Source organism: Ochlerotatus camptorhynchus, unplaced genomic scaffold (assembly GCF_037179485.1).
Source record: "Ochlerotatus camptorhynchus isolate MF236.1 unplaced genomic scaffold, CSIRO-AGI_Acam_v1.1 ptg000767l, whole genome shotgun sequence".
In the NCBI taxonomy this organism is placed as follows: Eukaryota; Metazoa; Arthropoda; class Insecta; order Diptera; family Culicidae; genus Ochlerotatus; species Ochlerotatus camptorhynchus.
The window spans coordinates 1,319,708-1,341,771 of record NW_027041234.1 but is presented as its reverse complement, the minus strand read 5'-3'; the positions used below and the strand labels follow the sequence as shown (position 1 = coordinate 1,341,771).

At 39.8% G+C, this 22,064-nt stretch overlaps 1 protein-coding gene across 2 annotated transcripts in view; it reads left to right on the top strand.

Annotated features, from left to right (window-relative positions):
* The first annotated feature begins 3,593 nt into the window (after positions 1–3,593).
* The window catches only part of osy (oskyddad), a 165,888-nt gene continuing 147,417 nt past the window's right edge, over positions 3,594–22,064 (top strand). Inside the window, exons 1-2 of one of the 2 annotated variants that reach the window (XM_065238344.1) lie at positions 3,594–3,759; positions 4,478–4,697. The gene's annotated coding sequence lies outside the window, so the exon portion shown is untranslated. Of the gene's footprint in view, positions 4,698–22,064 lie in introns of both variants that reach the window. The other variant, XM_065238343.1, reaches the window with a different exon arrangement.

The window sequence follows — 22,064 nt, the reverse complement described above, 5'->3', positions numbered from 1 at the left end:
CAGAATTTTCCCTTTACGTGGCACTAGTATGCGGGTCATTCAGAGATATTTTATATGCAAGGATTTCACGTGTCTTTCAACGTCACCTAGTGAGAAAATTATGTACTTTCCACCAACGATAGGGTTTGATCTCCTGGACAACTTTGCCGATTACAGTACATTTTTAGCAGGTCTTGAGATATATCATATGCGAGAATTGCACGTATATACTTGTACCATGAAGTGAAATATTCTGAACTACCGTCCACTAGCCAAAAGGCCTTGATCTCCTAAACAACTTTGCCCAAGACAGTAACAGTAACTTTCTCGCCACGTGGTGAGAAAATACTGAACTACTGTCTACCAGTCGAAAAGTCTTGACCCCTGAACAAGTTTGCTCAATACAGTAACTTTCTAGCTGGTCAAGAACTCGAGCTATTGTATATGCGAGAATTACACGTATATACTAGCGCCTCGTAGTGTGAAATTTCTGAACTACTCCACCAGCGAAAAGAGCTTGACTTCCTGAACAACTTTGCTGAAGGCATTTACTTTCTATCTGGTTAGGATCTAGAGATATTTTAAACACGAGAATTTCACATGTATACTAGCACCACGAAGTGAGATATTTCTGAACTATTGTACAGTAAGAAATAGGCTTTGAACTCCTGAACAACTTTGCCGAAGACAGTAACTTTCTATCTGGTCAGGATCTCGAGATATTCCATGTTGTAACCAATTAAGTCAATCCCACGTAGTATGGACACCGTTTACGCGGTTTCCATTTACATTTCTCTATTATCCGCATTTTGGGGGTTAATTGTAATCAAAGTTTAGCTTTTTTAGTTCAAAACATGTTTTTTGAGGAATACAAGTTGGTTTCAGATCGATTGGCAGCAACAAAATGGCAATGGAAAACTCATATGTGTTGTACAAAGTACAACAGCGCGAGTAACTTTTGGTTAACTTTTATGCATACCGTAAAACGGGGTGTAATTGTTCAGCGGGGCAAAATTGATCGCTGAAATTTCTCGTGATATTTTTTCATGTGTAACATGTTTTTCGTTACTAAGCGTACGAATGTATCTTTGTATACATTGTAAAAAATATTATGCATAAGTACAATATTGGGTATACTCAGCGATCAAATTCACCCCGCTGATCAATTTCACCCCGTTTTACGGCACCTTCTTTAAAAAAATTCCCACCTAGACGGACCTAACAAATGCGAGATAGGAAGAAGTGACCGTCGTAATTAATTTTAGGCTCATAGGTTGAAAGAACTTCAGCATGTCCAAAATATATTCGTTCCCATTCTTAATTTTGTTTCATGTATAATTTTGCAAAAAAATATTAAGTTTTTTCCTACAACTCTGCCTCAGACCTTATTTCAATTGAGAGTGACTTTTCGAGCTATGATTTGTTGAAAAACATAGAATGCGCGATTTTTAATTTTTGTTTTAACAATACCGTATGCGTGATAACGTATGCACCATCGTACAAATAAGGTTCCCGTTTCACCTGTGCATACAATGCCTTGGGTTTCTTTGCATACACGTTACCTATAGCTCATACCGTAGTAGGCTGTGTATAAAAGAAAATAATTTATTTAGTTTGACAGTTGCACCATGACGAAGAGGCAGTGTATTCGGGATTTGTCCCAGGCACAAATGTCGCAAAAAGACATTTCAATCGCCGAGGGTTATCGCTGCTATCAAATGGAAGATTCGGATGAATCCAGTGCGTTCAATAAAGAAAATGGCAATGGAACACGGGATCAGTGACTTAACGGCATGGAAGATCGTAAAGGAAGATTGCGGGGCAAAGTCGAGGGCATGGAAAAAAAAACTCACATGATTACCAACTGCATCCGGGAGCTACGCGTCGAACGATGCAAGAAAATCTTGAACTTCCTTAAGCGAAAAAATCCGGTAATCCTGTCACTGACGAGAGCATGTTTACCGTCTATCCCTATCAAATTCAAGAACCGACCGGTATATTAGTTCTCTTCCGGTAAAAGACGTGGCCGACGAGCACAAGAACGTGTATCTGACCAAGCATCCTGCTAGCGTTATGGTGTTTGGATTGGTGGCTACCGATGGAAAAAAAATGGACCCGGTGTTCATTCCAGAAGGCGACAAGGTCAACACGTAGGTCTACATTGGGATTTTAAGTAAGTATGTTCTTCCGTGGATCAAAAAACAGTACGGTCCGAAGCCAAATGTTGAATTTCAACAAGATGGGGCTCCGTGCCACACCTCAAACAGCACTCAGAAGTGGTTGCAGGAACATCTTCTGTTCTGGGCGAAGGATATGTGACCGCCATCCAGTCCCGATCTTAATCCGCTGAATTACTCAATATGGCGCGTCATGAAGGCCAAGGCCTGTTTTAAACGCCACCCGAGTACAGCAAGCCTCAGACAAACATTGACCCGTACCTGCAGAGAAATGGATCCAGACTACATTATTAGAACCTGCCGTGCATTCCGGAAGCGTGTGGAGGCCGTATTTGCAGCAAATGGAAACTCGATCGATGATTAACATAGTTTAAGACTCTGAGAAACATCTCCCCTTTGAATAAATAAAAAAAAACTCGAAAACAAAATTTTTGAGAATTTTTAAATTTTGACATTGCTCAATGGTGGAAACATTATCACGCATACGGTATTCAAAATGGCCGAAATTTAGCTCACACGTTAATAATTGACCATAACAAACAATGCAAAGTTTCGTGCAAATTGGAGGACATTAATTTGTTTGAATAACTATTGAAATCTTGGCCTAATTGTATTCAGCCTTTCGGCCTAATGACCTATCAACGATCAGCTCTGATTAACGAGATCAGCTTACCAATGAGGCACTTATATTCATAATTTCCCGTTGATCACCATCATCACAAACAATTATCACCCGGTTTAGTTTCAAGCAGAACAAAACCATCGACATCCACGAGCCATGATCACCATCATCGATGTAATAATGCGCCTTCGATATGTAGCTTAAAACCTACTATTGGCAACCAAATCGAGTCCCACCCCCCACCCTCAACCGTTTCATTGATTAGCTTATTTTCATTCATCGGTCGTAGTGAACTGGTGGACCCGGTTACGAAAATCATGCCGTACCTAACCTACTGGCTGTGGACAGCAGCCACAAAGCAAACGAGCGGTACACAGAAAGGTAAACAAACAACCAAACAAACAAACAAAGAACAATCAGCCACTAGCAGCTCTATCCGAAGCCGAAGGGGAAATTGTGGATGATGGTTTTCCCCTACCATCTGAAAAGTAAGTGCGCTCGCTGACGTTGACGTACGGAGGTTGTGGTTGTCCAGTTGCATGATCGAATGAGATAGATCATCGACTAGAATCGGAAGCAACGATGACGCATCCACAGCTAGAAACAGGATTCTGGAATTTCCAAACTCCAGGTTAGACACCCCCCCGTTGATGGAGCCTGCACACGTGCGCGCTTTCACGATCTCCATAGTCCGGGGGTCGTCGCTGTTCACGACGATTCGCGCTCACGACGATTCGCGAGAGCCTGCCATTCAAGTTTTTCGCAACCGCACCTCGGCTTGGATAGTCAGTCTACTGTGAGGTTCTGGTGTGATCGGTTTACCATTTCTTAACACCCACCACAAAACCACGCGCGCGTTGCGAGTTAGCTGCTGTTGATCGAGTCTGTTCGAGTTTCAACTACGTAGATTTAGTCGTCCTGCGGGAAGACGATATCAGAAGGGTTTTAAGGCTTTCCCCGCTACGGAGTTAATCGGTACATGTGAGTAATTGCCGGAGTTGTAATTGGATGTTCGAACGGTGTAAAACAGATCGGTTGCTGATCGGTGCATTTGTTAGAGCAAATCATACGCGGATCACATACCTAGTTGATCAGAAAATTTCCGCGTCTGGGAAAAAATCCCCGACCGTGTGGCCGCGCACCGTAGCAAGTGTTGTTGAGTAATAGCTGGTGGCAGCAACTGGCTAGGCAGTGGCTCTCCCAGGCAGTTGCAGCTGGCTAAAGTAGGAAGCACAAGCGCTAATTGAAGTAGTCGTACTTCGAAAAGCAGCACTCCAACAACTACATGCTTCGTTCGTGCGGTTCGTACGCGTTGAAAATTGCGTAAATTTCAAGGTCCCCTCCTGCCCAAGTGGCACGCTACAGGTTTATCTCGGCTTCAAGTTCAAACTGCCAGTCGGAGGGTGCCTTACCTGAACCGAGTGAGCTAGCTGACAGGTAAACAAGACCGAACATTGCCCCTGCGCCGGATCGCAACCGATCGATCGAGAACTACTGTGGAACATCGCTTGTCGATTAAAAAACCGAATCTTACAACATTGGTGAAATGCAATTGAATTCGTTAAAAAATAATTAAACGAAAAAAGCAGCAAGAGGAAAATTGCCATAAACAGGTGTGTCTTGGCGGGAGTGATTGCAGTGTTATCGTGCGTGTGCTTTCGCTTCGTTTGTTCCATTATTCATTCAATTTCGATTTCAGCGCGAAGAAGATATACGTTAGGCCAAATTAGTGTGAAAGAAACAACAAGACTGCACCTACAAAGAAGAAGAAGAAGAAGAAAAATACAGCTGTTGTTTCGGAAGAAAGTAAAGTGTTGCATCGATAAAAGACGGGGTGGTGCTCATAGCGAAATAGTTGCGGCAGGCAGCAGAGGCAAAGCAGCAGCGTGCGAATAGCCGAGCGTTTTCCATTTTAAAAGGTAGGTTCGTCGCTGCGGACGGGGCAAGTCTATTTTAACTCACCGTTCTCTTTTGATCAGCCGATAGCGGTCAATAACTGTGGATGGGGAGCTTGAGATTGGTGGAGGTTATTGCTCAAAGAAAACTTGCTTGTTTCTAAGGGAATTTGCTCATAACATAAAATGCGCTTTTATTTCAAACGAAATTCTGCTCATCAAAGAACTGTCTAGCTCAGGTAGAGTGAGAGGGGGAGGCAAAAGTTCGTTTTTAGGATTTCGAAGCCCGTGTAAAATAAAACTTAACGTTTTGACACTTGTTTGGAAGGCCTCTTAGAGACAGAATTTTTAATACACAATTTGGAAACGTTTTCGAAGAGCTGTAGGCAGAAGTAAGTTCTCTTGAATGAGACCATTGAGATGGGGGGTAGTTTATTTCAAAAATGGACGGCTGCACACTTAGAAATTGTCACCGATTTTGGTAATGTTTACAGAAATTCCAACAGCTGAACTGTTTGGTAAAATTTGGGCAATTCAATTAAATTGTTTTTAAACTACTTTAAGCGAAATCTCCACTGCAATTACAAGATTTGATCATTTGAACAAAGTGGAACGTGTTTTGAAATTATATTTCGGCAAAATACGCTTTAAAATGAAGGCCAAAGTTTTACGCAACGTTCAGCTGTTGGGATTTTGGTGAAAAAATAAAACAAGACAATAAATTCTGAGTGGGTAGGGGGCGTATGTGAGTCAATAATTGTTTTATCTGAATCATAATGATCCAGACCATATGGAGTTTTTCCGTTTTCGGCAAATTTGTTCGGTTGAGTGAAACTTTTCAGGTTGTAGTTAGTTTTAATACCGTTGGGGTGTGCTTCTTTGGACACTTTTCTGGAGTAACCGAACTTGAAAATGTTCTCCTTCTTCTTATTCTTCGTCTTCTTCTTCTTCTTCTTCTTCTTCTTCTTCGTTTCATCACTAATGAAGTTCGTTACCTTTTTTAGTTCAGGAGACCATATTTCGTTGGGCTAATGAATTAATGCACATTGACACAGTAGGTGTTCCAAAGTTTCAACGTCAAAATTACTGAAGCAACATGTATCATCTCAAGAGCAAATTTTCATTATGTCGTAAGTAACATTCGCACCGATCCAAGAAAAATAATGTTTTGTTTTGATGACCGAAAAGTTATTCCTATTTCCAATAAAACACATATATTCTCATAATGATAGCAATGCTTAACATATTTAGCAGAGTTTTAATCATACAAATGCAAATCGCTAGCTTTCATGTTAAAAAATACTGGGTTTTTGAGTCAAAAGTTATTATACGTCGTTTGGTGGCCCCTATTGTTACCTAAGTCAAAGTTTATTTACCAGGATATTCCGGAGAATTATCAATTACGTCTCCTTACGTGCAGCCCATTCATCGTTTTAGGACCACCGAAATCATCTTAGCAAGAAACAGTTCGATTTATTCACTTTAATAATGAGAAAGCGAAACGACGAACGTACACTTTTCACGGGTTTCTCAGCGCTGTTACTTAAGGCAAACAGCATCTCCATAGAAATCGGGTGACTTAAGTAACATCGAAAACTATTTTGATCGGAAGGTGATTTGACTGGTAAATAAATTTAAAAATGGGATGTGATCCTATATTCGGACAGTATATAGTGAAATAGCAGGAGTATCGATTGACACTGATAGCTCGACTTTGTTTACCTTTGTTACTTTCGACGTAATGAAAATTTGCTCTTGATCTGTCAGCTAACCTATTTTTTGAAGGTGATACTTGCTTGGACAGTGTCCGGTGAATAGACCAGTCAACGTACTCAGGTCTTCTTTTTAAAAGCTGAGTAGGCTCAGTGGCGCCGGTGGTGTAGTGGTAAGCGTGATTACCTCTCAACCCAGCAGGCCTGTGTTCAATTCCAGTCGGCGCAGCCGGGATGTTCTGAGGCATAACATCTCTGATCACAGGGGAAGGGAAGTAAAGCCGTTGGTCCCCGTTTCATGAGTTGAGGGCTCGATAGGTAGGGTCCAGGTGTGGGAGCTGCCTCCCTGGCGTCGGTAGCATTGGTGCTCAGCACATAAAAAAAAGATCAACGAAAAACAAATCAAAGGAAAAAAAGCTGAGTAGGCTGCATGTGATTCTATTACAAGGTGTAGTAGGGAAAATGGATGTAATGTCGGCCTAAATGCCTCTAATTTGGGCCCATACATAAATTCAGCAATCGACTAAATTTTCAATAGCGACCAAAATTATCCATTAGTACCGTCCCAATGACGCGTTCATCTAGATAAAATTGATAAATAGCAGATTTTTAACGATTGGTCCAATCTTAGAGCCATAGGCCAATATTAGAACCATTTCCCCTATTTCGGTATAAAGAGAGAGAGAATATGAACTTAAAGGGTGATACGCTCAAAATTTGGTCAATATCAACTTGACGTATTTCTTTCAATTTTGCATTTAAAAAACCTGAACACCCCTCATTTTGAAGGTGTGTGTGTGTAGAATGTTGCTCCTATTTTGATTTTGGAATTCACTCTTCAGTTGTCAAAATGCCGTCCAAGCAAGAAGAGCAGCGTATCAAAATTTTGCTCGCGCATCGCGAAAATCCGAGCTACTCGCACGCAAAGTTGGCAAAATCGCTAAAAGTTGCCAAATCAACCGTTACAAATGTAATTAAAGTGTTTGGGGAACGTTTGTCGACAGCCAGGAAGTCTGGATCGGGGGGAAATCGAAAACCGGAAGCCGCTGAGACGACAAAGAGAGTTGCCGGTAGTTTCAAGCGAAACCCTAACCTCTCTCTCCGAGATGCCGCAAATAAGCTGGGTGTATCGTCTACAACCGTGCATCGAGCCAAAAAACGAGCCGGACTATCGACTTACAAGAAGGTAGTGACTCCAAATCGCGATGATAAACAAAATACGACGGCCAAAGCGCGATCCCGGAGGCTGTACACGACGATGCTGACGAAGTTTGACTGCGTGGTAATGGACGACGAAACCTACGTCAAAGCCGACTACAAGCAGCTACCGGGACAGGAGTTTTATACGGCAAAAGGAAGGGGAAAGGTAGCAGATGTTTTCAAGCACATGAAACTGTCAAAGTTCGCAAAGAAATATCTGGTTTGGCAAGCCATCTGTACCTGTGGCTTGAAAAGCAGCATTTTCATAGCTTCCGGGACTGTCAACCAAGAAATTTACGTGAAAGAGTGTTTGAATAAACGTCTGCTGCCTTTCCTGAAGAAACACGGTTGTTCCGTACTGTTTTGGCCGGATTTGGCATCTTGCCATTACGGTAAAAAGGCCATGGAGTGGTACGCCGCCAACAACGTGCAGGTGGTTCCCAAGGACAAGAACCCTCCCAACACGCCAGAGCTCCGCCCAATTGAGAAATACTGGGCTATTGTCAAGCGGAACCTAAAGAAGACCAAAAAAACTGCTAAGGGCGAGCAGCAGTTCAAGGCAAACTGGCTTTCTGCGGCGAAGAAGGTGGACAAGGTGGCTGTACAAAATCTGATGGCAGGGGTCAAGCGTAAGGCCCGGCAATTCGGATTTGGAAAAGTGGAAGCCTAACTGAATATTTTTCCTGAATTTTATACTAATTGAACTTGCAAAAGAAATTTAATTTGATTTTTTTAAATAAACGATTTCACCGATTTACACGCGTTTTCCCTTGACCAAATTTTGACCGTATCACCCTTTAGTATAAAATTGGATTATTCATCCAAAGAATAAAGTTCTGGTATGTGAATGCTTATAATGGGGCTTTATTTGTCAAATGTATTGATACTGTACCTCGAATTCTTTTGGTTACTGTTGAATCGTGAACAAAGGTAAAAGTTTGAAAATCGAATTTTATTTTCAAAGAAATAAATATACTTTAAATTAAATTATAATTCAAGCAGCTGACATCGTTCTGCAATGCAGGCTGCTGCTTTTCGGGAGTCTTCTCTCCTTTGGCTCCCGGCAAAAGCAGGTAAACGTTGGCTATTTGCAGTGAATTTGTTTCCTCCTGTTGGCCTGGAGATTTGTTTCACTGAACTGACCTGACGCAGGAATTGTTTTCCGAGGGATCTTCATGATATCAGCAGGATTGGCTCCGTCAAACGTCAACTGATCGATATGGGAGCTGTTGAGGAGACCAGAAAATTACAATAGCTTGTTTTAAATATTTCCACAAAAAGAGTACTTAAGCCCAACTTACTTGAAAAGGATTTCTCCGGGAAGGACTTTTCCGAAACCTGAAATCGAGTCTTCTGCTGCTGCTGCTGCTGCTGCTGCTGCTGCTGCTGCTGCTGCTGCTGCTGCTGCTGCTACACGGTTATAGTGGTTGTTAATAGAGCTTCCATTTCCCGGTGGTTTCCACCATCCCGGAATTCGGGAAATATTTATTTGATATCCCGGGAAATTCTGGGATCCCGGGTAGTGAACAAAGACAGTAAATTATTTTAATATTCGTATGTTTCATCTCCTTCGAAGAAAGATTAAAACATGGAGATTCCTTCAAAACTAGGGACACCAGATTTAAAGACATTTCTTCATTTGAAGACATTTAAAATTCTGTGAAGGTATTTTTTTCATGCAGACATTTTGAAGACATCTCATGATTTGTGAAGTTGTTTCAAGACACGCGGAAGCTGAAGCAGGCTTCCATTTTTTTTTTAATTTCAAGCTGGCATATGAAGATTTTTGTTAAATAAATGAAGTTTTTGACTTCATATTTTAAGCTTTTTCCTGAATTTGTTGAATATGAAAAATCGGATATTTCAGAATAGAACTTCATCCAATTGAATATTCACAGAACTTCACTGACATATTCGATTAGCTGGAGATCTTTTGAATACTTCCTGATCAATGGACAGTTTTGGGAGAATATCTTCACAATATTACTTGATCAACCTGAAGCCTTGAAAAATATCCAGAGGACTTTATTGTGTTGGAGATCTTTAAGTACTTCCTAACCGATCTGCCATCTTGAGAGAACCAATTGAATGTTTGACTAGTTTAAAAAATTCAGATTATATACTTATATACTTATATCTAACCAACCAACAATCTCGAGAGACCATCTAGAGACATTATTTGAATTATATGAACAGTTGAATATCTTAAAAATAACAATTGATCAACCTGAAGTCTTGAAAAATATCCAGAGGTCTTTAAACCTCGGACCAACTGCATATCCTTTAAATTCTCTTTAATCAAATGTCCATCTTGGAAGGATGTCTAGAAGATGTCGATTGAATTTTTGAACAGTTGCAGATCTTCAGAACATAACTTGATTAAGTTGAAAAGTCTTGAATAATATCGAAAGATATCATCGCAAATCCGTGAATATCAGTTTTACGAAGATTCCTGTACTTTCAAGAACCTTCTTGATCTTAAGCTCAGTTCCATGAACTTAAAATATGTAGAATATTCGACGAAATCCTGGGATATTCCGTCAACTTCTTCGAAGTTCCCAGTACTTCAAAGATTTTTCCATAGCTTACATCTTTTAATTTTTCGATAGGTACAACTTAATTTCTGCCCAGCTTGCTGAACTTTGAAATAATTCATGCGATGTTCCGTAATCATCGTCCACGAAGTTGTTTAACATTCTACGAAGTATCCTGAAGATCTATGATGGTCCCTGAAGTTTTACGAAGTTCCACGAACTTCTATGAAGTTCTCTGAAATCAAATGAATGTCTTTTGACGTCTAATAAGTTCCCTAGTGTGACGTGATGGTATGTTTGTCAGCCATTTTTCACAATAGCCCGTACAGATCATGATGGTGGATGATTTCTCTCATAAATTGTAAAAACTATGTTGCCGTGCTTTAGATTACATACTAACCGGTAAAGGTAATGCATACCTTTGTGCGTAACAAATGACAGCGATGGAGAGCTATGGAACCCAGGATAGAAAACGGTGACACATAGAAGTTCCTCCAGAAGGAGTAAGCATTTTACAAGATTCAGCTCGCTTATCTACGGAAGGACTCTAAAAACTGCAAATACTGAGTTTTTTCATCAGTTGAGACTAGTACTACGTACTTCCAACCATCTTAACAATGCATTTCAATTGTTTTTCGATCAACTATGAATGATGCCCAAGTAACATTGCAAGTTTTATCAAGGTCTTCAAGCGTTCTACAAGCCCAATGTACCATCTAGATACGCGATTATATAATTTAATACATTTTTATTTTTATATTTATATTTTATATTTAATTTAATACGTTTATATGTTTCACTGCTAGATCGTATTTTTCACGAATGCTTCTTGTAGTTCTTGTGCAACGATCATATACAAAAAGTGATATCTGTGTGCCATACTTTCGATAAATCAGAATGAATGACAAACGAAGGGAAGAGATATATATTAACGAGTCGTGGCTCAGTGTTTTAGAAAAAAAAAATGATTTATTCACTTATCTTCACTACTTATTCACTAATTAATTAATTATAAATTGGAATTAGCTTCTCTTCTACTCGCGGATACGAACTGGGATGATTGAATTTGTCAAAGTCTCCCTACTTGTTACCTACTACTAGTCTGAAATTCTGCTGACGCTGTCCTGGGTGCGAAGTGCAGTCGTCGATCACGTCCGGTCTCGTTGTTGGGGCCATTCTGTCGTACAGCTCTTTTCGGAGTGCTTGCTATATAGATTCCATTCCTGTTGCTGAGGGCGTCATGTGCCGTCAGCAATACTTGATGTAGGTACCAACGTAACTATATTTCATAAGATGTGAAAGTTCTGGATTCTGCTACAGATATTCTAAGATAGATTTAATGGGGTAAAAGAGTGATAAAAAAAATTCCCGGGATTCACGCGATAAATTTATTTCCCAGGATTCGGTAATCCCGGAAAATGTAACAATCCCGGGATTTTCATCCCGGGACATTCCGGGATGAAAGCTTTAGTTGTTAGGTTATACCATTTCAGTGGATCCGTACACCCGTAGTACATCGTCGATGGATTTCCCGATTCTCATAAATCCAGATTCGGATTTGGTCTCCTCACAATAATACCCACTTTTAACTTATTCCGTACCGTTGCAACGCATTGTGAGCTTTTTGGAGATGCCGACTAGCTTAGACTTCTGACTCTCGTAGGTGCAACCTCTCCAAACACCGGGATGCGTCACCACCGAATGTTTTCAGTTGAAAGATTGACCTGCAGTCCACCTTCCTCATTCGGCATTCCTGGATTAGCTGCTGGGCCATCTCGTGGTTAGTACTGATACAAATTCGTAGGTAGTTCTTGGCTCTCTCAGTCATATCTATCAGCAGCAACTCGGCTGCCTATTTATTTGATTAGCTTCAATTATCCCTTGAATTCCGCCGTTTGACTTCGGTGATAGCCTTGGCCAGGCGATGTCAAAATATAGATGTACTTCACCACGGGTCAGCTTGTCCACGTGGGTAAATGCCTCCTTGTGCAGCCAACCGTAGCAATCTATAGCAATGTATTGGCCACGGAAGTCGCGCAAGTGATAGCAGTTGGAAGCATTATCCTGGAAAGGAAAAAATGTGTTTACCATCGTGTGAAGTATTTGAAGGATAAAGCTTACAAAATCTTAGCAGAACCATCGATTTTCCGCGTAATTTGAGGACACACTTTCAGTAGAACACGGCACTCCACGAATTTAACAAACGACTCCTCACTCGTCAAAGCCATCGGAGCCCCCAAATGTTATTTCATATTCTTCCTTGTAGATTTAACGAGGAACTTCCGTGCGAAAGACAAAGTTAAGAACCTTGTTAAGAATGCTATTAACTTCAGTGGGGTGACGATGTGTTGCATTAATAAAAGTCTACCAAAGTTCAATGGCATACACTAAACGAATTCCAAGTCCATATTCTGACTTAATATTATTTTACAGAAAATTCTAATCTTACCAATGTGAAAACATTGCTTAACCATAAAATGATTAAATTTTAATCTTTCTCTGTTTATACATATGTTTGAGTGTAGGCCAACATTAGAGCCATTTCCCCTAATTGGCATGAATCATCGATGATTCCCAGGTTCTGAGCTCGGATTTTAAGAAAGATGTAGATTTTTTTCCTTGATTTTTTTTTCCGTGCTGAACACCAATGCTACCGATGCCAGGGAGGCAACTCCCACACCTGGACCCTACCTATCGACCCATCAACTCATGAACCGGGAACTAACGGCTTTACTTCCAGAGATATTATGCCTCAGAACATCCCGACGGCGCCGACTGGGATTGAACCCAGGCCTGCTGGGGTGAGAGGTAATCACGCTTACCACTACACCACCGGCGCCGTTGACGCTTTAGATACCCCCCAAAATGGCTCAGGTCCGCTGAAATCAGTTGAACAGTCAATTCTTGCTATTGAATCGGCTTTTTCATTACCCAGTATAGTTTAACATTATTAGTTTTAGCCAGCTGTTTTAAATTGAAAACAAAACAAAAGTTATATTTATTGTGAACCAACAAGGAAAGTAATTAGCTGAAAAAAAAAGTCAAAATGAACGATAACAAAAGTAAAGAATAAGAATCAACACCATGTTGACTTCCTGCGTTTCTTGAGACTATTCTGGTTGCGTTTCGAACGCAATACGGCTGCGATCCGCTTTTCGATTTTGTCTTACAACTGTGGACAGTTAAGCTTGACTAGGTTTTGCGCTTTCAGCTCCATCAAGGCGTCGGGGACTGTCAGGTAGCTTTCGACGTTAACGGTTAGCTCCAGCACGGGCCCGTGATTGTAGTTCTTGACAGTTGTTAAATACTCAAACTGCATCCCGGACCGTAATTGGCCATCGCATCCAACGTTTCTACACTTCCAGGCGATGGCATCCGTCGAAAGGAACGAGAGTACGCTGTAAATGAATTGCTTGTAGAGCAAGCAAATCCCGTCGTTGGTCGAACACCGGTAGAAACTTATTTTCGAGACGATGATTGGTTTGGTCAGAGCTTCTGCAGAGGGTACCTTGGTCAGATTGCTCATTGGCCAATTCATAGGTCCATGGTTGTGGGCTAAACCTGGGGCATATTTAAGGCTTGGGAAAACGATCATGGTGCCAGGACATTTTGTGACCATACACTTCCAAAGTACTTCCGAATTGGTCGGACTGCTGTAGCAGACTTCTCTCTGGTACAAGAAGAGAAAAAGGTACATGGAATAGTTTTTGATATCTTTGTAGAACGCCATCAATGAGTCTATCTGAATAGAGGACCTATCGGGCACGGATTTGGGAACATGGTTATGGTCTTTGCACACCTTGTAACTACGAAGATCTGCCGTTGTTAAGATCATTCCGAGACAGTTTTTGTCGTTGCATCGCCAGTAGATTTGAGATGGAATAACGTCGCTGTTCACCGCTTCCTCGTAGTACCTGTGAAAATTGACAACGATCGATGGCTTATCACCTTCCGTGCTGTACTGAATTACGCTTGATTCCGAATTTGACGGGACAGTTTGCTGTGGATCCGACACTAAATTTTGCTGGGCACAGATCGACCATGCAGTTTTGTCTTGCATCTCATCAGTTATGCCATCCATCTGATTCCGAAGTTTGTTCAGAAATGCACAAACACGTTGATCGATTTGGGTAAACTTTCTCTGGTCGCTGGTTAGTTTAGCATGGTTGTGTGCTCCATAGATCCAGAACTTGCTGAAATTATTTTCTACCAACAGTTGACACGGGCAGTTGGGAAACTCACAGCGCCAAACTAGTAAGCTTTCCTTCCGATAAACGCATCCATCGAATAACATATAATATTCCTCCAGCGCTGACGTGTAATATTCACTGTACAGCATCAAATCGAATATGCCACCAAATTTGACTTGCTCTTATCCCAAGGAGAGGATGTATGCTTTTGAAGTATTCAGTGCTGCTTTACTATCAGAGAAAATAGTCTGTATTTTCCAGTCAAACATAGGGGAAATGTAGGTAATGTCGGCCTACATGTCCCTAATTTGGGCCCATCGCTAAAAGTCTGCTATTTATCAATTTTATCTAGATGAACGCGTTATTGGGACGTTACTAATGGATATTTTTGGTTGCTATTGAAAATTTAGTTGATTGCTGAATTTATGTATGGGCCCAAATTAGGGACACTTAGGCCGACATTACCTGCATTTCCCCTATATTTGTACATGTATTTCTGCCTGGATGTTGATTCCTGGGCCTGTGATCCCAGCTCCGGTAGATTTACTCATTTTGGAGCCATCGGTGTAAAACACAAGTAATCCTGGTCAAATTTTAGGACCGCCATCTTCCCACATGATGCGATTGGATTCAATCACTTCAAAGGGAACATTGGCCTCCATCCCGTCTTCATTCATGGCTACTGAAGTCCTTAGTTGAAATCTCTGAGGATTCGTAGGTGCCCATTGAGGTCTCCATCTTGAAAACGTTTTACACGTTTCAGCCTTAGAGCACTTTTTTCTGCTTCAAGTTGCACGAATTGATGTAGCGGCAGAAGACGTAAAAGAGCATCTTAGACCTTAGAGGGTGCACTGGTCATTGCTCCAGTTATTGACGAGCACGCCAGTCGTTTTAATTGTTCAAGCTTTTTATGGGCTGAAATTTGTGTAGTTTAAGGCCACCACACTAACGAAGCATATGTGATTTTGGGTCACACTCGACAAAGTGTCTTCAAGATGGAGTATCTTGGCTGGCTCAACGGATTCTTCGACACATGTGACATGCTTGTTGATCGGAGTTCAGGATCGATTCGTTTGAGTTTGTATTTCGCTGGGGTGTTGGTTCGACTGGGGTGAGTCCGAAATCGTCGATCAGGATGGACAGTGGTGCTAGTGCAGGAACAGCTTATTCCATTCTCGATCGGAGCTGGTCGACTTGCGTCGGTCCACATGACAAACCACCAGAATGTGATAGTTGACACCTAAACCTTAACGAAAACTCGAGCAACAGCTGGAAAACTCCGCTTACCTGGCTGTCTTCAAATTTACGGGCAAAAAAGTGTGCGTCTGCCTTTTCTCAAATACCTTTAGAATTATTTTGGCTAGAATTTTGATGTCTACTCCCGCAATAGCAATATAGCATAGGTAGTAAATGTTGAAGTCAAACAAACTATAATTATCATGAAGTTTTCGACGTCCGATGCGATAGATAGGATTATTGAATCGATACAGTGTTCGTCTCGGTGGTTGGCGCAACAGCTGCCTTGGCAGCAGCACAGTTGAGGCGCGTAGATGTTGAGTTTACTCAGCAATGTAGGGCTGTCTACTTCGGAGCGTAAAATCCAAAAATGACTTGGTTGAACTTGCTTTTAACCACTAGCGGTTCAATACTAAGCAGTGCACAGCAATGTTCGTAAGGGAGCAGTTGTAATGAATCTGACCATGGTAGGCAACGCAGAGCACTTCTCACAAATGTACGCTGCACTGATTCTATTCGTGAAATCCACACAGCACCATATGGTGTCCAGACGGCAGAAGCAAATTTAAGAACAGATCTAACTAACTAACAGATCTAACGTAGACAAAGAGGGTAATCAAACTCACGTGCTATCTTGGATATAACTCCTTGTTGTCGATTTTTAAAATACTGACCAAATCAAGGAAGTCAAGAGGACTTTAAAAAAGTTCAGAGCAGTTTCTAGCAGTTAGAATAACATCAGAAAAACATGATAAAACATCAGGAAGGTCTGGACGTTTAGAGAAAATCTAAGAAGTTAAAGAATTAGTTTTTTGATTTACGGTTTAGCGACGTTGCAGTCAATTTAATTGTTTATAGGAAAGTTTTAACATACTGAGAGGTAAGCACATATCATCGGTAAGAGACGTGTGTGTGAGAAAATTTGCGAAAAAATCTAAGGGCACCGGTGGGATTCGAACCCACAATTCCCACTCTGAGTGAACGCTCACGAATCATAAGATCGTTGATTGTAACACACTGGTAGCGAAATTGACACAAGTACAAAACATCATTATAACATCGAATGATTTCAAAATTCAGGTAATCATTTTTTTATAGCAAGTGAGTGGAAGCAACCCTGTCCACTAGCATGAAATCCTCTTTCAAAAGTATGGAGTAGAAATTATCCCAATATGTTTTTCTTGGATCTCTGACTTGTTCGGTTGCAGAACACCAGAGTTATAATTAAACATTATATGATCAGATAATGATGATTCATTTGGAACATGCCAATTGTCTATCATATCTGACGATTTTGAGCTACTTAGTGTAAGATCATGTATTTCTTGTCTAATTCAATTAACAAATGTAGGATGATTTCCTTGATTGCAAATGTTGATGCTATTAGATATTAAATATTGGAGTAAACAATCACCTCTAACATTGTTGTTCGTGCTACCCCACACTATGTGGTGAGCATTTGCATCACAACCAATGATGAGCTATTTGTTCTTCAATTTACTATGTTGAATCAGTGCAGTAAGTTCGTTGTGTCCTGGGAAATGTGCCGAGGCTACGATGATATCGGTTTTCCCCCGGATCGTTGGAACTTCCAGTTGTATTGCCACGGTGTCTCTGTTGATGAATTTTGCAACAGGCATGCAGTTATATTTGCCCGTATCAGAATTGCAGGTGCAGACTGCGTGTTATCATAAAGAAGCTTACATTGTGGTGTAGAGTTTCCTAAATTCTTATTATTGTTGAACCATGGCTCCTGAATAAGAGCCACGTCCAAGTTTTGTGGAATGAACCTTCTGCATAGGATACTGCTTGCTCCCTTGGCATGTTCGTATAAAATCAATTAATAATAGGATGTGGTGTACATCCTATATATATGAAGTGAGTAATGACAGGGTGTTGACTACATATAAAAAGCCTGGAAATCAGGGAAAATCATGGAATCCATTTTTGGGAAACCTATTAATAAGTATGGCTGATTTCGCTAGTCTCAAACAACTTAATTGCTCAGTGTATTTTGAGGATGGTTGTTGTGTAAATAAAGTTGCAAACTTGTGGTTGGTCAATGCTTGATGTTGCATTTTTGCAAGTTGAGCAAAATATACTCAAATGAAAGGGTATTACGATGATTTTGATCCTATTATAAATTCAACACTGAGTGTTGCTGGGAATTTGAAGTCACTGGGAAATAACCGAAAGATGACAAACCTGGTATAATATACCTCGTTCTTTCTTCGAAAACATCGAGATTTCAAAACCCTTGAACTGGACTAGATTTTCGCGATACAGTCACTTTGAAAAACTGTTAAGAGAATTTTAGATTTTTTTCCCAAAACAAATTTGAGCAGATTTTAGATTGAATTCTGGAAATTACACCAAGGTATTTCAGAGAGTATTTTCTACGGAATTTTAGCAAAATCTCTAAGAAAGTTTTTAATAGAATTCCCAAGAGTGAAGAGATTTCCAAGATTCGTGAAAAATATCACAGGAAGCGAATTTTGAGGGTACAGTTCTAAAATAATTCTGCTAGGAGTTATAAGTAAATTTCGAGGATAATTCCAAGCGCTTTCCGAATGGAATTTTCAGTGAATTTTAATTTGAATTCCATGCAATTTCCAGAGGAATTTAGAAGAGAATTCCAAGATGATTCTAAGCAAAATTTTAAGGCAATTCTCGACGTGAGAGTTTTTCTTGCCCGATGATGTTGGCAGGGAAGGAAGATAACAAGTTTGGCTCATAAAAGCTAAAAGGCCCTTTTTAATTGTAAGTCGAGAATCTGAAGCAAATTGCATGAGAATTCTACGAAGAATTTCAAGCAAATTAAAAAAGGAAGCTTCATTGAATACTTAGAAACAATTTAAAATTCGAAGAGAATTTAAGGTCAAATTTGAGTGTTCTGCAAAGAATTTATGGACTGTTATAAAGACATTTTCAAGGGTGGAAGTCCCCAGTCGTGACAATTTACAGTCGCTTTAAATCAATGGAGACGTATTGTAGTCTAGTAGAATAGGAGTATTGAGCGTAAGCCCAAAAGTTAATAAGCTCAAAAAAATACAACTCATTTTTTTTATTATGTTGTGTGAAAATGCCAAAAATGTTCAAGGAAAAATATAAAAACACATTGCCTTCTCTGTCTACGAACCATGAAAATTAAAAAAAAAACAAATTCAATCAATTTTATGATGTTTTTAAAATAAGTCATCTTTGAAACAAATCTTCTTTTTTTACCACCCTAACATGGAAATGGTCACCCGTTTGATAATTTAAAATATGGGTCTAATATAAACCACCAATTCATAATTCTTACGAAATTCTGAGAACCACTTAATAGTTTTGCTATGGAATGGCTGTATGTGGTTGAGACTTCAGATTGGAGGATAAAATTGATATGGGATAAGGATGTTTCGTTCCCTCTGGTATTGCCATTATATGCAGGAAAATCCCAAGTACTTCGAGGAATTTCTGAGTACTTCAGAGCAGTCCCATTATCTTCAGGAAGAATACAGAAATTTTAAAGGAGTTTCTAAATTTTAAGGAATGTTTCGAAAACTTCAGGACATTTCAGGATCTTGAGACAAGTTATATGTATATCTAGATAATTTCCCAAACATTAGAAAAAAGGGAACTTCATGGAGGAGGGGAGTCCAGAGAAGTTCGGTTAAGATCAGAAGAAAGTTACGTGAGCTTCAAAGAAGTTTCCAAACTTCATGAAAATTCGTGACAATTCAATGGACACTCCGAACATGATGCCTCCCTTTAAATGGGTAACGGAAATCTTGCAATGCTTGAAAAATCAAAGCTCAGCCATTTATTGACTAGTTTCAAACCTATTGCAGCAACTTGAAACTACAGACTGTAAAAATTTATACGGTACGAAAAAGTTTTAAATCTATGGATAAATTCTTGAGTAATGATTAATCAAACATTGCCAATTTTCCATCGTGTTTGGAGTGTTAACGTCAGAAGAATAGTGCAAACTTTTATAACATACTGAACAAATCAGGGAACTCAGGAGGACTTCAAAGAAGATCAGAGCTGTTTCTAGCCATTCGAATAACATCAGAAAAACACGATAAAACATCTGTACGTTAAGGGAAAATATAAGATTTTGAAGAATTAGTTCCAAAAATGTATGGACAGTTTTATGAATTTCAGGAAAATTTAAAAAAATTATTTCATATCAAAAAAACAGCAAAAATTATTTCGTTTCAATTTCAGGAAAATTAAGGAAACATCACAAAAGTTCCGAAACTTTCAGGGAGATTCAAAGGGGCCCAAAGAACATCAGGAAACCTTCGGGAACTTCAGGGAATTTCCGAGAACAGCCTGAAAGTTTCATGAACATCAAAAAAACTACAAGGGACAGCCTTATGGGGTTGAACGCAATGGTGACGTAGGACTACGTGGTCTTATATAATAAATCTTATTTGTTAACTGGAGCAGGAGCTTTTGTTTTGAGTAGGAATAGGAATTTGAGCAGGGAACTGTTCATACTCTTTAGTATGACACACTTGACATAGATGGCCTACAGCGACTCACGAAGAGCTACTGATTCCGATCAATAGCGGTGCGGCTTCTTCCTTCTTCTATGGATGCTCATGTGGGCTGCAGTTCGCTGCTTGCAGGCAGCCTTTCGTTGTGTACTGGAGAACATCACAAACGCACCACGCGGTGATTGTATAAACACCACTTGGTGAGACCGGATGGAACTCAACTTTGAAATCTGTGTTAAGGAAACCGCTTTTCACAGGAAATCGGTGATAATTTGAATTATCACAGCAGCAGTTGCACATTCGTGCAATATTCAATAGTGAAAATATGAAATACGATAGTCTTGAATTTAACGGATGCGTAGAAATATATCTGATCGATTGGTGATAGATTTATTGAAATTGGTCCAGGAGCAGCTGAGTTATTAGCGTTCAAAATCTTTCATAATTTTGTAACATGTATTATTTTCCGTTTTCACAAAGTGTACCCTCATATAGAGATCACAGACCAACGTCAAAAATGCGGGAACATTTTTAAAAAAGTTCCGAAGCTTCAGAACAGTATCGAGAGTTGGTGGAACTTCAGGGAAGATGATTGCAGTTCCATTAATTTCCGGAAAATAGCGGGAAGTTTTGAGATACTACCAAATTTTCTACTACAGTAATGACCTGATTTTGTCCGCACCCTTTTTGGAAATTTTCTCTAATGTTTTACGACACCCATGCGCTTTTTCAGTGGTCTTATTTCACCAAAGTATACCTTAAATAGCCATCTTGAAGATGAATGAGAAAGATTTTGAATTATGGTTATGTGAAATTATTGCAAGATAACAGTTCAGGGTTCAGAAAGCTTCATAGATTGGAAAACTTCATAAAATGTATAAGAGCTCCACCGACGTTCAGAGATTACCGATGAAGCTTAGGAATTCTTCGGACTGTTCTATTAAGGGGGTATTCCCGATCTTTTTTTTCAAAAAATCAAATTTTTTTTTTTCACGTTTTTTTGTACTTTAGGCTATATACTTTCATCCCCCCAAGCCGTTTTCCGATCAGCGAATTCGGTGTCCAGGCATAGCCGACTAATGGTAAGAACCCCCAAATGGTTTTAACTAAAGTCAAAACTTTAAACGCGTTTTTCTCGAAACCACATTTTTTTTATCGGGCGAAGATTTTTCTCAGAAACTATAAGAGATATTGACTTGAATCTTTGCGCATTTTGTTCCTTATTAAATTCTTTGGAGCTTCTCTCACTTTCAGCCAAAAATATTAACATTTAACATTGTTTGAAGCACCTTAAAGTTGCAAAAAAGCGGGCTAAAAATCGCCTGTTTTTTCATATGGCCGCCATTTTGTTAATTTGCAAGATTTTTTGCTGCCAACGGGAGAAGCTCCAGAGAATCTTATGCAGATTATTAATTTCATCACGAAATCTGTTTCAGATGAAGCCGTTCCAGAGAAAAGTCTTCGTCCGTCCAGGCGTTTGCGGCGAACAGGGGTCTGTTTGCCGCCATTTTGTGACGTCAATAATGTCTTTTTTTATGTCGAAAAAATTTTATTTGTAAACTTTAATGTTCAATAAACAAGAATCCCAAAGAGTTAGGCGCATTACTATTCATTTTCCTTGAAAAAAAAATTAATTGAAAAACAGGCCGAAAAAAGGCAAAAGATTGGGAATACCCCCTTAAATTCAAGGCAGTACTAAGAGATTCAGGAAAATTCCAAGAACTCTAAATATGTTCCAAGAACTTCATGGAAGATCAGAGGACCTTAGAGGTGTTCCATTAACTGCAGGGAAATTTCAGAAATTTTACAGTATTTTTAAGAAATTCTGGGAGATAGGGGAATTGGCTCTAATGTTGGCCTATGGATCTAAGATTGGGCCCATCGCTAAAATTCTGCTATTTATCAATTTTATCTAGATGAACGCGTCATTGGGACTGTAATAATGGATATTTTTTGATATCTTTGAAAATTTAGTCGATTGCTGAATTTATGTATGGGCCCAATTTATGGTCATTCAGGCTGACATTAC